This window comes from Amblyraja radiata, chromosome 11 (assembly GCF_010909765.2).
Source record: "Amblyraja radiata isolate CabotCenter1 chromosome 11, sAmbRad1.1.pri, whole genome shotgun sequence".
NCBI lineage: Eukaryota > Metazoa > Chordata > Chondrichthyes > Rajiformes > Rajidae > Amblyraja > Amblyraja radiata.
In genome coordinates this window covers 41802304-41815310 of record NC_045966.1, presented here as the reverse complement: position 1 = coordinate 41815310, position 13007 = coordinate 41802304, and the positions used below count along the sequence as shown (strand labels likewise).

Here is a 13007-nt window from a genome sequence, read left to right as displayed (position 1 = left end):
GTGACTCTTTCAACGATCAGCGTATTGCGAAGCAACATTCTATTTATTAAATTCAAAGCCAAGTATGAAGAAAGGGGTTATGATGGGAAAAGATACATTTTAGGAATATCATCGGGCTACATGTTTCAATTCTAGTAATAGTCCAGACACATTATTCCTTTCTGAAATTACAACTACCATTAGCTTGTAGAACTGGAAGTCAAAATTACCCCTTGTATTCAAGAATAAATTAACACTTAATTTTACAGAGAATCTTAGTTTCGGAACGGAGCCGGATTCAGACGATGTACACAAATGAGCAAACCACACAAGTGAAAACGTGAAGGGCATGGGAAGTCTCGAAGACGCGGCAAAACTGCTGGGGAAACTCGGCTGGTTCGTCAGCATCTGTGGAAAATGAAATCTAACGCTATAAAGCAATTTGTTGGAGATATTAATAATCAAATTCATGCGGTTATTTGTAGAAAATCACTATTTTTTCTCGACTTAGAAGCCAGTATATAGGCAAGTTTGTGTACCTCTCTCATTAGCATCCAAATCGCCATTAGGCGATTTCAGTTTTCAATTTATAGCAAATAGAAATCAAATATTCGCGATAAAAGGGATGCTCCTTTACTTATTTATCAACATTAATTTTTTTGACTTATTAATCATTCATCATATTTTTCATATTTCCAAATCCCTATGTCCAAGCTTTCTTTGAAGGGAATTCAGGGAACAAAGTGTATATTGCCGAAAATATCAAATTTCCTTCAAGAAGAGCGTATTTCAAGTTCGAGGTCACATTTATTGTCACTTGCACCGATTGGTACAGTGAAATTGGAGTTACCATACAGCCATATGAATACAAATAACAATACACAATAGAATTTAACATAATCACCCACCACAGTGGAATCAACATTTCTCACTGTGATGGAAGGCAATAAAGTTTAGTCACTCTTCCTCCTTTAGTTCACCCGTGGTCGGGGCCTAGAACCCTCCTCAGTCGCCGCTATGGGCGGCCTGATGTACAGGCCCTCTATCCGGGATGATCGGAACTCGACGTCGGGGCGGATCGGAACACAGTCTGCGGTTTGGGGTCCTCGAATCGGCCGCTTCTTACAGGAGACCGCGGCTTCCGAAGTCCACAGGCCTCGCTGGACGGAGCTCCAACTCTGGCGATCCTCGGCAAAAGATCCCAGGCTTGGCGATGTTAAAGTCAGCGCCGCGCCCGGGGCTAGAAACTCGACAGACCACAGCTCTACGATGTTAAAGTCAGCAGGCCCAATACTCCGGAACTCCAACACTGGCAATGCTCGACAAGGATCCCTGGCTCCGCGATAGTAATTCCGCCCTGCGCCTGCTGCTGCAGCTCTAGGCCGGTCTCCGGTAGGAAAGGTCGCGCCAATCCAGTTGGCACGCCGCGAGGGGGGCGAAGATGAGACACGGAGAAAAGACGCATCTCCGTCCAGGTAAGTGACTGAAAAACGGTTTACCCCTATTCCCCCACCACCACTCCCCACATAAGACATACTAAGAAACATTAAAACATACATTATTGTTGTTTTAGAATGCCTCAAGAGTGTCACATGAAAATGGCCCCACAGCCCACCTTGTCCACTGCCGACCAAGTTGCCATACTGGGTGATACCCGTCTGCCTGCAATTGGCACTTGGCACATGACATTCTAAATCCTTCCTAACCATGTATCTGTTCGCCTGTCTTTTAAAAGTCGTAATTGTATCCGCTCTATAGCTTCATCTTCAAACTCATTTCAGATACGGACTGCCCTCTCAGTGAAAAAGATGCCCTGAACTCCTTTTAAAATCTCTTTCCTATCACCTTAAGCCTCTGCCCCATCGTATCAGAATCCTTCGTCCTGTGAAAATGACTTTGAGCATTCACTTGATCCATGGCTCTTACGATCTTGTTCAATTCAGTCACCATTCAGCCTTATATGGTCAACGGAAACAAAGTCAAAGCCAATGCAACCCCGCCTTATAACTGTGTAGAAAGAAACTGCAGATGCTGGTTTTCACCAAAGATAGAGACAAAAGTTCTCGACGCGAAAGGCCACCCATGACTTTTCTCCAGAGATGTTGCCTGACCCGCTGAGTCACACACTATAACTCACGTGCAGAAGACCAGGCAACGTACTGGTAAATTTCCTGTGTACCCTTTCCAAACTAAGGTCAGGGTGCTACAGATGGGCGATCAGAGCTGTACATAGTAGTCCAATTGTGGTCTCAGCAAGGACTTGTACAGTTGCATCATCATGTCCCAACGTCTAAAATTCAATGCCCTTCCCAGAGAAGGCAAGCGTGTGAAAATCATCTTCACCACGCCGTCTGTCTGACTTACCACTCTTCGGGAACCGTGCACTTGTACTCAGTTTTCTCTGTTATGTAACACGCTCCGGGGCTTTGACATTTACTGTGCAAGTCCTCCCTGGTTTAACAAACCAAAGTGCAGCACCTCACACTAGGCTGTATTAACAAAGTGCAACACCTCACACTGCCCACAGCCTAAATGGTCCAGGGAGCTGTTGTGTATATGGAAATCCTTCCTCACTCTTTGCTATACCGCCACCTTTGGTGTCATCTGTAAACTTATTAACATTGTAAAGTCCATTTCCTTCCAAATCGCTGTTGTAGACCAGCAACAATGCAACAGTGGACACTGCAACGACCCCTTCTGCACACCACGGACGAATGCCTCCATACATTAAAAACAGCCTACACAATAAAGTGGCTTTTTCACGGGGCGACTTGACGCAAGAATGAACCAGAGTTTAACATCGTAGGAACCTCGTGCGATAACAGTACGGCATTCGTGGACCACCGTGGACCACCGTGGCGCTAACGGCAGGTAGTCGTGTAACTTGGTCACTCGGGAGAAAATTCAAGAAAGTTTGAATTTCTCCAAGAGTGACTTGTACACTTGTGGTTGAGCATTGCAACATTGTATGAACACAGTGGCCAGTGCGATATCCTTGCGATATCCGTAATAACTCTTGCGGGTACCATGTGAACTCCTGCGAACGGTGAGTAACTGAGCAGTTTGATTGTCAGTGCTTGTTTTACCTCATTGTTAAATAAATATATGTTTTACTATCAGATTGATGTCTGCAATTCTTCATTAACACATCACTACAAGATGAATGTCTCTAATGTTATAATCCCTCTCATGCTGAAACACAAAATAGTTGAAGGGAGGTGAAATAATCACATTTTCATTCTTTTTCATTTTTGAGTGTTCAGGTACCTCACTTGCTGAGCTATTTTACTCTAGCAGTTTGTGTCTCTTTTTGTCTAAAGCAGTTTCTAAGACTGTAGGAACTCCGCGGGCCAGGCAGCATCTACGGAGGGAAATGGACAGGAGACCCTTTCTTTAGGATGCCTTATCTCTCTCCCCCCTCCCCCCTACTCCCACCCACACACACAAATGCTGGAGAAACTTAGTGGGTGCAGCAGCATCTATGGAACGAAGGAAATAGGCAACGTTTCGGCCCGAAACGTTGCCTACTTCCTTCGCTCCATAGATGCTGCTGCACCCGCTGAGTTTCTCCAGCATTATTGTGTACCTTCGATTTTCCAGCATCTGCAGTTCCTTCTTAAACACAAATGCACCGAGTTCCTCCAGCATTTCGTGTTTTGCTCAGTATTCCAGCATCCGCTGTCTCCCGCGTCTCCAATAAAACAAAACTACTGTCAAAAGGGTGAAGAATAGGGGCAGAGATAGATACATTCCTGATTAGTGCGGCTGTCAGGAGGTTATGGGGAGAAGGCAAGAGAATGTGGTTGAGAGGGAGAGATAGATCAGCCGCGATTGAATGGCGGAGTGGACTTAATGGACCGAATGGCCTAATTTTTCTCCTATAACTAACAAAGATAGTAATTGTTAGGGAAATGTAGTTATTAAAGACGAGGGGGAGCAGAAATGGGCAGTCTGGGATGGCTCGCGAGATACTTGCATAGAGGCACAAAAGTTAAAGAAAGGGCAGATAAACAGAGAGGGGGGGGGGGGACTTCCCTCAGTGCCCATCTGTTACCATTAATTGGACAATTCGGTCTGTGAAACGCAACACGCCAACCCCCACATCCAGCCCGGTGGTCAGTCCTTTGAAGATAGACGCCAGTTGCTTGGAGCAACTCAGCCGGACAGGCAGCAAATCTGGAGAGAAGGAACGGGTGGCGTTTCGGGTCGAGAGCCTTCTTCAGACTGAGGTCAATCCCCTGCATGGATAACAGGAGTTCCAGCCAACACGACAATCGCCCGCTGCACAGTCTCGGAGCTTCCACTGCGAAAACGGTGCCTACATTTGAGCACTTATGTAACTGAACCATCCTAACACCAACCACAGAGCATTCCTGAACTACTACCTACCTCATTCGAGACCCTCGGACTATCTTAGATCGTATACTCACTGGCTTTATTGAGTTACAGTGTGGAAACCGGCCCTTCGGCTCAACTTGCCCATACCGGCCAAAATGTCCCATCGAAACTAGTCCCATCTGCCTGCGTCTGGTCCATATCCCTCCCAACCTGTCTTAGCCATGTACCTGTCTAAATGTTTCTTAAATGTAGGGATGGACCCAGCCTCAACTACCTCCTCTGGCAGCTTGTTCCATACACCCACCACCCTTTGTGCGAAAATGTTACCCCTCACTCAGATTCCTATTAGATCTCCCCCCCCCTCACCTTGAACCTATGCCCTCTGGTCCTCGAATCCCCTCTGTGGGCAAAGGACATATATTACCCTGGACTGTCTATTTCCCTGCCTGTTCGTCTCATGGTTTTGTACACCTCTCAGCCTCTGTCCCCAGTGTGGAGTTAAGGGCTTGTTTATGGGCGCCCTGGGCTGAGAACTCTGGAGGATGGGTTTTAGACTTTATCGGGAATCGAGATAGACCCCGTAATGCAGGAGCAAAGAATCGCAGACGCTAATCTGCATTGGAAAGACACAATATGCGGGAGTAACTCAGCGCTGAAGAAGAGTCCCGACCCGAAACATCATCTATCCATGTTGTCTAGCGATGCTGCCTGACCCGCTGAGTTGCTCCAGCGCTTTGTGTCTTTCCACTAGACCTGTAATACGTCTCGGCTGGGTGTTTACTGGGATCTCTGGTGTTTAATAGACGTCCTGATGTTGTTTTGATCGGGTTTACTACTGACAGCATTTAATCAGATCCATATTAAATCATTTCCCCTTCACCTTAAACCTATGTAATCTGGTCCTCGATTCGCCTACTCTGGGCAAGAGACTGTGCATCTACCCGATCGATTCCTCGCATGATTTTAAACATTATCTTGCACACAGCGTTGTTCCCTTCACCATGTATACACCATTTATGGCTCGATTGTTACTATTTATTGTCTGTCTACTGGCTGGTTAAACGTTTGAAAGTTTCACCTCTCAGTAGATAATAAAATAAGACAACCATCACGGTCAATGTGAGACAAAGTCTTTATTCCTATTTGACAAAATAAAAAGACGACTTCTGGCACATATTGAGAGAAGGTGCATCACACCAAACAACATTTGTCTAAAAAAAAACAGATTATTCTTCAGCTCATTAAAGAGCTCGGGTGAAATTCTGACAAAGTTTGTGAATGCACTTTTATCCTCTTCGCACAGCACATTAAGCAGCTGATCATATTGTCCAAATTGAGGTATCCGTTGAAAGATGGGCTTCACCCAGTGAGACTTCCTCTTAATTCTCTTTTTAATTAATCTCACCCTTCTGCCTTCACGCAAGCGTTCTCGATGCACATAGTGGGCTGCTGCATACAGCGCGTCAATGAAAATAACCACCATCCTGTACTCGAAAATACTTAGTATAGGCATGTCTCCAAATGAGCCAATTCAACCAAGGGAGGAATATAGTGTGTGAAAAAAACCAATATAGTGTGTGAAAACAAAGTAACATCATTTGTGCCACGTGATTAACAACACTACAGTTCACGATGTTCATTCAAGATTAACGGGAAAGCTCGGGAGACGGTCAAGTCACTCGCACAAATAACAGAAATGCCGAGTACCGTGTGAACTCTTTATCTACCCCCCGTTATATCGTGCGAAACTCGTGCTGGACCACGACCACTTCACTCTGGTGACATCTTGCGTCAACTCGCCCCAGGAAGCCAACCTTCAATACAACTGGATAGCCCACCATCCATTCCATCTGCCCTAACACTCCAGATTAGGCTACAATGCGGCTTCCTTATTGGACCTTGCGATCAGTCTGAAGGTCCCGACCAGAAACGACACACGCCCTTCTCAGAAATACTGCCTGACCAACTGTATCACTCCAGCACTTTGTAGCTATCTTAGGACTTCCAAAACACTTGGTTTACCCGGTGTAACGGTATAACCCGGAAAGAACATAAGCCGTTGATGATATAAAGATCATAAGGTCATAAGCGATAGGAAAATAATTAGGCCATTCGGCCCATCAAGTCAACTCCGCCATTCAATCATGGCTGATCTATCTCTCTCCCCTAACCCCATTCTCCTGCCTTCTCCCCTGCACCTCGTACTAATCAAGAATAAACAACTAAATATACAAATAAAATAAATAGGAATGATAATTGTTAGGCATGCAAAGCGATATTTCACCACTGTTATTAACTCCGGCCTTGTAATTACAATGCGCTGACTATCCCAAAATAATATATAATATGGTATTATAGGTCGATTACGCTTGGCTTTAGAAGCACCTCACCTCATAATTTGCACTGCAGTTTAATGCTTCAGACTGTATCATTCCCGGATTCTCTTTCCCAGTAGCATGCTTCTGTACACAAGGCATTGCATTCGATGGTTGGTATGCTTGAGGCGTGATGTTTCTTTTCATGGACTGCAACGTTGAACACGATTCGTAACGGAAACTCTGAGAAAGGGGATCACCTCCGAATACTTCGACATAGTTTGGTGGTATCTGCAGGCTTCTACTCGCCTTTTGAATTCCATTCAGGGAAGTGCTTGATTCTACACAGCAGCAGACGTTCAGCGAACCGTGCTGGCGTCCCACACCATTTCGGTTTTTATGAACCTTAATGGCAAGGATAATTAAAATTACGAGGAAAATGATAGATGTTGTCCCTAAGGCTATGACCAATGAAAGGTTTAGATCAGGAGGGGTGTCACCATATTCAGACAAACTGGTGGCACTTGACAATGTCTCACTCCCTTTCACATATAGTACTACAGTGAGAGTAGCAGAGAGAGATGGCGTTCCATTATCCCTTACCACAATCACAATCATTTGCTTGGAGGCATCCCTGGTGCCAATACCACGGATAGTCCAAATTTCTCCCGTGTCTGGTGAAATAGTAAACAGGTTGTGATGAGTAGCCTGTAAAATCTGATAATACAAATGGGCGTTTTCACCTGCGTCCGCGTCAGTAGCTGATACCTTGACAACTAGGTATCCAGGTTCTGCAAACCTGGATATTGTCTCCATTGCTGTTGACCCATATTCAGGCAAAGGACTCACTATGACTGGAGCGTTGTCGTTCTGATCAAGGATAACAAAATCTACAGTAGTGTTAGTGGTGAGCGATGGGACTCCAGAATCCTGCACCCGAAAGTATATTTTGAATGTTTTTAATTTCTCGTAGTCGAAGGATTTCTGAGCAAATATGACACCACTCTGTGAATTGATGGAGACGTACGATGCAATGGAGAAGCCCTGAACTTGAGAGGGCAGGGTAGAATAGTTGAGCCGGGCATTCCGACCCAAATCTGGATCAAAAGCAGCCAATGTGAATATGGAAGCCCCGATGACGTTGTTCTCCATGACATGGGCGGTGTGAACCGTCTGGGCAAACATCGGTGCGTTATCATTTACATCGGAAATCTCTACACGAATCGTTTCCGTAGATATTAGACTGGGGTGCCCAAGGTCCGTGCAAGTAATGGTAATGTCATGCCTGGAGGTAGTTTCTCGATCCAGCTTACGGTCTAGAAGCAATCTACTGAAATGTTCCATAGATGAATCCAGTTTAAACGGAAGTTTACTTGATATTTGACATTGTATTTGCCCATTTTCTCCAGAATCTTTGTCTTCTACGCTGAGTAGGGCCACTATTGTCCCAATCGTGGCATCTTCTGGTATGGTACTTAACGTAGATGTTAACGACATATCAGGAGCGTTGTCATTCACATCGATAACATCCACCAACACGTCACAGTGCTGGGGCATTGCGTGAAGGCCATTATCGATTGCTTGTACATTAATCTCAAAAAATGTGCTTTGTTCATAGTCCAATTGTACTTTCAATCTGAGGTCGCCTGTTTTAGAATCAATGCTGAATATTTCAGGAACATTTTCAGAATTGTAGCGACTGATCGAGTAGGTTATTTCTCCATTGGCACCGTCGTCCAAGTCAGTGGCGTTTAATGTAATAACCAGGGATCCTAAGGGAGCCGATTCCAACAAAGCCACCCTGTAAACCGACTGCGAGAAAACAGGAGCATTGTCGTTTGCATCCTGCACTGTGATCGTGACCTGGACCTTACCCGATCTCACAGGGACTCCCCCGTCTTCAGCAAACAGCGTTAAATCGTGGGTTGATACTATTTCTCTATCCAAAGGCCTCTGCAGCACCAACACCGGCATCTTTACTTTCCCACTGTGTGTCTGCACGTCAATAGTGAAATATTCATTGTGGATGAGCTGGTACGTCTGCAAGGAGTTCGTCCCAATATCCGGGTCGTGCGCGGCTTCCAGGGGGAATCGCGCCCCTGGTGCCATACCCTCGGAGATTTCAAGTCGCATCAGGCTTTTGGGGAAACTGGGAGCGTTGTCATTTACATCGAGTATCTCCACTTCCACCTGGTGAAGACTGAGGGGATTTTCAAGCACGACGTTCAAGGGTAAAATGCAATCGATGATCGGCCCGCAAAGTTGCTCCCTGTCTATTCTTTCATCGACAAATAAAATCCCTTTTGCCAAATTTACGTCAACATACCGCTTCCTCGGGCTGGGCGCCACCCGCAAACTGCGAGCCGAGAGCTGCTTTAAATCTAAGCCCAAATCAATTGCGATATTCCCAACAAAGGCACCCAGCTGCAATTCCTCGGGAACAGAATAACGAATCTGCCCAGAAACACGATTCCAGAGCGAGAACAAACAGCAAAACACTTTGAATTTCAGCAGGCGGTATATGTTAAATCTCATTTCCAGAATAAGTCATTCCAATGATTTGAACCCGAGACAATGCCTTTCAACAGCGATTTGTTTAAAATGGAAAAATCCTACGCAGAATATATCGGTACCTTCTTGAGAATTGTTCCAATACTTTCACTTATGTTTTAATTTTTCATATTCTCTCCAATTCGAAAGGAATCGTGCAGAAATCGTCCGAAGCTGCTGGTTATCCGATTTTCACGGCGTTTGATTGTAAGTGATGGCGGCTGCGTATTGAAGGGGGCGATGCAGATCACCAGTCGCATTCCAGCTCCTGATTGGTCTACAACCAACAATCATATCTGGCCAATTAGAGAGGAGTTCGTTTTCTTAAAGCAAGAACTACATAATTTGGCTCAGAGTTTTCATATTTTTTGCTGCACAATCATATTTATTTTCGGCCGTTTAGATCCTTCAGAATATTGCAAAATGTGTAGCAGTGGGAGCACATTTTGAAGACCAACCGTACTAAACATCTTACATGATAAAATATGTAGAAACTATTTTGAGAATCAGGGTGAAATTAAAGAAAGTAATTGAGCATGTTAACAATTCAATTATTTCTATCCTTCACATCTCTTGATTACATCATAATTTTATAATCCTGATCACCGAATAATTATTATTGTTGCCATATTGTTGTTGTGTTTCCGATCAGCAAATAAATCAATTTCTGTATCAAGCTCAAAGTATTCCGTCTTTCGTTATACTTAAAGTAAGTTATTTTCAGCTTTGAAGATTGATTAATAGCGGATATTCTCCTCAATATACCTCGTGAATTAACTTTTTGTTCTTGCCTTTTCTAATGCAAAAAAAAAAACGTAAATGCCCCGGCTTCCTCTAAAATAAGCATTATTGCGAATTCCCCAAGTTTTCTTTTGAGATTAAAGCATATAAAAACAAGAGTAGAGCACAGCACGGGAGCAGGACGTTCGAATCATGAAGCCAGTTCATTTGGCGCACGAAGACAGCGCCGGTCATGACGCATATTATATTAATCCCATCTGCTTGCAAATGTTGTATAACAAAGTATTACCTGTATATTCATGCGTCTTCCTCTTAAATGCTCTCTTTGTATCTCAAACTACCACCACTTCAGTCAGCGCAATTTAGGCACCTACCATTCTCGGTAAAGCACTTACCTCTCGACATTCTTTAATATTCTTCCTTCAACCTTAATCATATGCCTTTAAGTATTTGGCAATTCTGACCTGCGAAAATACTCAATCTTCGCTATTTGTATCTCACGTCAGCATAGACACTCTTATCGGTTCACCCCTAAACCTCTGATGCTCTACAAACATAATCAATTCATATTTGTCTAAGCTAACTTTACAGCAAATAAACTCAATCTAGGCAACATCCTGGTGAATAACTTCTATACTCCTTCCAAAGCCTCCACGTCATTTCATTGGCATGGCAATCACAAGTACAGCAATATTCCTAAAGTGGTCTGACGAAAGTAATATCTAGCTGCAAAGTGACTTCATTTTTAAAAATAAATTCAATGCGTGGAATGATGAAGGTAAGCATGCCATGGATCTCTATTATAAACATCTCTGTGTACTTCAGTTGCCAGTGTCAGGAATCTATGGACATAGAAACATAGAAAATAGTTGCAGGAGGAGGCCATTCGACCCTTCGAGCCAGCACCGCCATTCATTGTGATCATGACTGATCGTCCCCTATCAATAACCCGTGCCTGTCTCCCCCCCCCCCATATAATAATAATAAATACTTTATTGATCCCCTCAGGGAAATTCAGATGTCCATTGGCTCCACTAGCGCCTAGAGCTCTATCTAACTCTCTCTTAAATCCATTCTGTGATTTGGCCTCCACTGCCCTGTGCGTCAGGGAATTCCATGAATTCACAATTCTCTGGGTGAAAAGGTTTTTTCTCACCTCGGTCCTAAATGACATCTCCTTTATTCTAAGACTGTGCCCCTGGTTCTGGACTCGCCCAACATTGGAAATTTTTTTCCTGCATCTAGCTTGTCCAGTCCTTTTATAATTTTATATGTTTCTATAAGAATCCCCCTCATCCTTCTAAACTCCAGTGAATACGAGCCTAGTCTTTTCAATCTTTCGTCATATGACAGTCCCGCCACGGCAGGGATCAATCTCGTGAACCTACGCTGCACTGGCTCAATCACAAGGATGTCCTTCCTCAAATTAGGAGACCAAAACTGTACACAATACTCCAGATGTGGTCTCACAAGAGCCCTATACAACTGCAGAATAACCTCTTTACTCCAATACTGAAATCCTTTTGGTATGAAGGCCAACATTCCATTAGCTTTCTTCACTGCCTACGCTACCTGTAAGCCAACTTTCAGTGACCGATGTATAAGGACACCCAGGTCTCGCTGCACCTCCCCCTTACCTAACCTAACCCCATTGAGATAATAATCTGCCCCCGTGTTTTTGCCGCCAAAGTGAATAACGTCACTTTTATCTATATTATACGTCATCTGCCACGCATCTGCCCACTCACTGAACGTGGCCGGGTCACCCTGCAACCTCCTAACATCCTCTTCACAGTTCACACTGCCACCCAGCGTTGTGTCATCCGCAAACTTGCTAGTGTTGCTCCTAATTCCCTTCCAAATCAATATATATGGTAAACAGTTGCGCCCCCAACACTGAGCCTTGCGGCACTCCACTCACCACTGCCTGCCATTCTGAAAAGGACCCGTTCACTCCTACATTTTGCTTCCGGTCTGCTAACCAATTTTCTATCCATGTCAATATCCTAACCCCAATACCATGTGCTCTAATTTTAGTCACCAGTCTCCCGTGCGGGACCTTAACAAAGGCTTTCTGAAAGTCTAGAATAGTCAAGCATGATTTTTCTTTCATAAATCCATGTTGACTTGAACTAATCCCTTTACTGCTACCCAAATGCCCCATTATTACCTCTTTAATAATTGACTCCAGCATCTGACGCACCCACGTTCCGTTTGTACATAAATACACCAAAGGGATCTGCTACAAGGCGTACAATCACCTGTTGCACTTGACCTCCCAAACGCAGAAATAGCACAGTTGTCCAGATTAAACTCCATTCCCCATTTCTCCAGCCAAAAATTACGACTGATCTATATCCCGCTGACGGTCTTGCTGGGCTACTCCAAACAATCTCTGCTTAACTTGATTTTTTCTAATCAGACACCGTATACTTCCAACCACGTTTTATTATATTTACCACGATCAATACATTTCCCAGCATCGATAGACGCAGAGGAGCATTTGGTCACAGGAAAACACCCTCCCACTACCGTTTACCTTTCCAAAAACAAGATAATGTTGGACGGATTTAACGACTAATTCTGTATTCCTTGTGATTTAATCCTCTGGACCAGCCTACCATGAATAACTTAGTCGAATGATTTACCAAAGTCCACGTAGATAACCTCCCCTGCCTTACCCTCATCAATCATATTCGCACTTTCTTAAAAATATATAATTTGTGATGCTGGGCCTATCCTGCACAAAATTAGGTTGGCTATCCTAATACGTCCACCTTCTGCCAAATGTGAGTATGTCCTGCCCAGAAGAATATTCTCCAATAATTTCCCCAGGACTGCTAGAGGGGAAACGAGCACACCAGTATTTAAATTGAACACTTCTGTATTTTGCTTAATATAAATCTCCAACAACATTCAGAATGCACAACAATATTCAGTGCAAAACGTTCAAGTTATTAGCAGTGCATGTGATTCCTTAAATGTTCATCGAGTTCACCCCCAAAATGACCCGAGTATCCAATCCAACAAAAATCTACGTCACATTTCCGATACTTTAAAATATTCAATTGTCGCTTCGCTACC

The 13007-nt window shown here is 44.0% G+C and overlaps 1 protein-coding gene across 4 annotated transcripts in view; it reads right to left on the bottom strand.

Annotated features, from left to right (window-relative positions):
- The window catches only part of LOC116978589 (protocadherin beta-15-like), a 216984-nt gene that overhangs the window by 152422 nt on the left and 51555 nt on the right, over positions 1-13007 (bottom strand). The gene's annotated exons all lie outside the window — the stretch shown is intronic.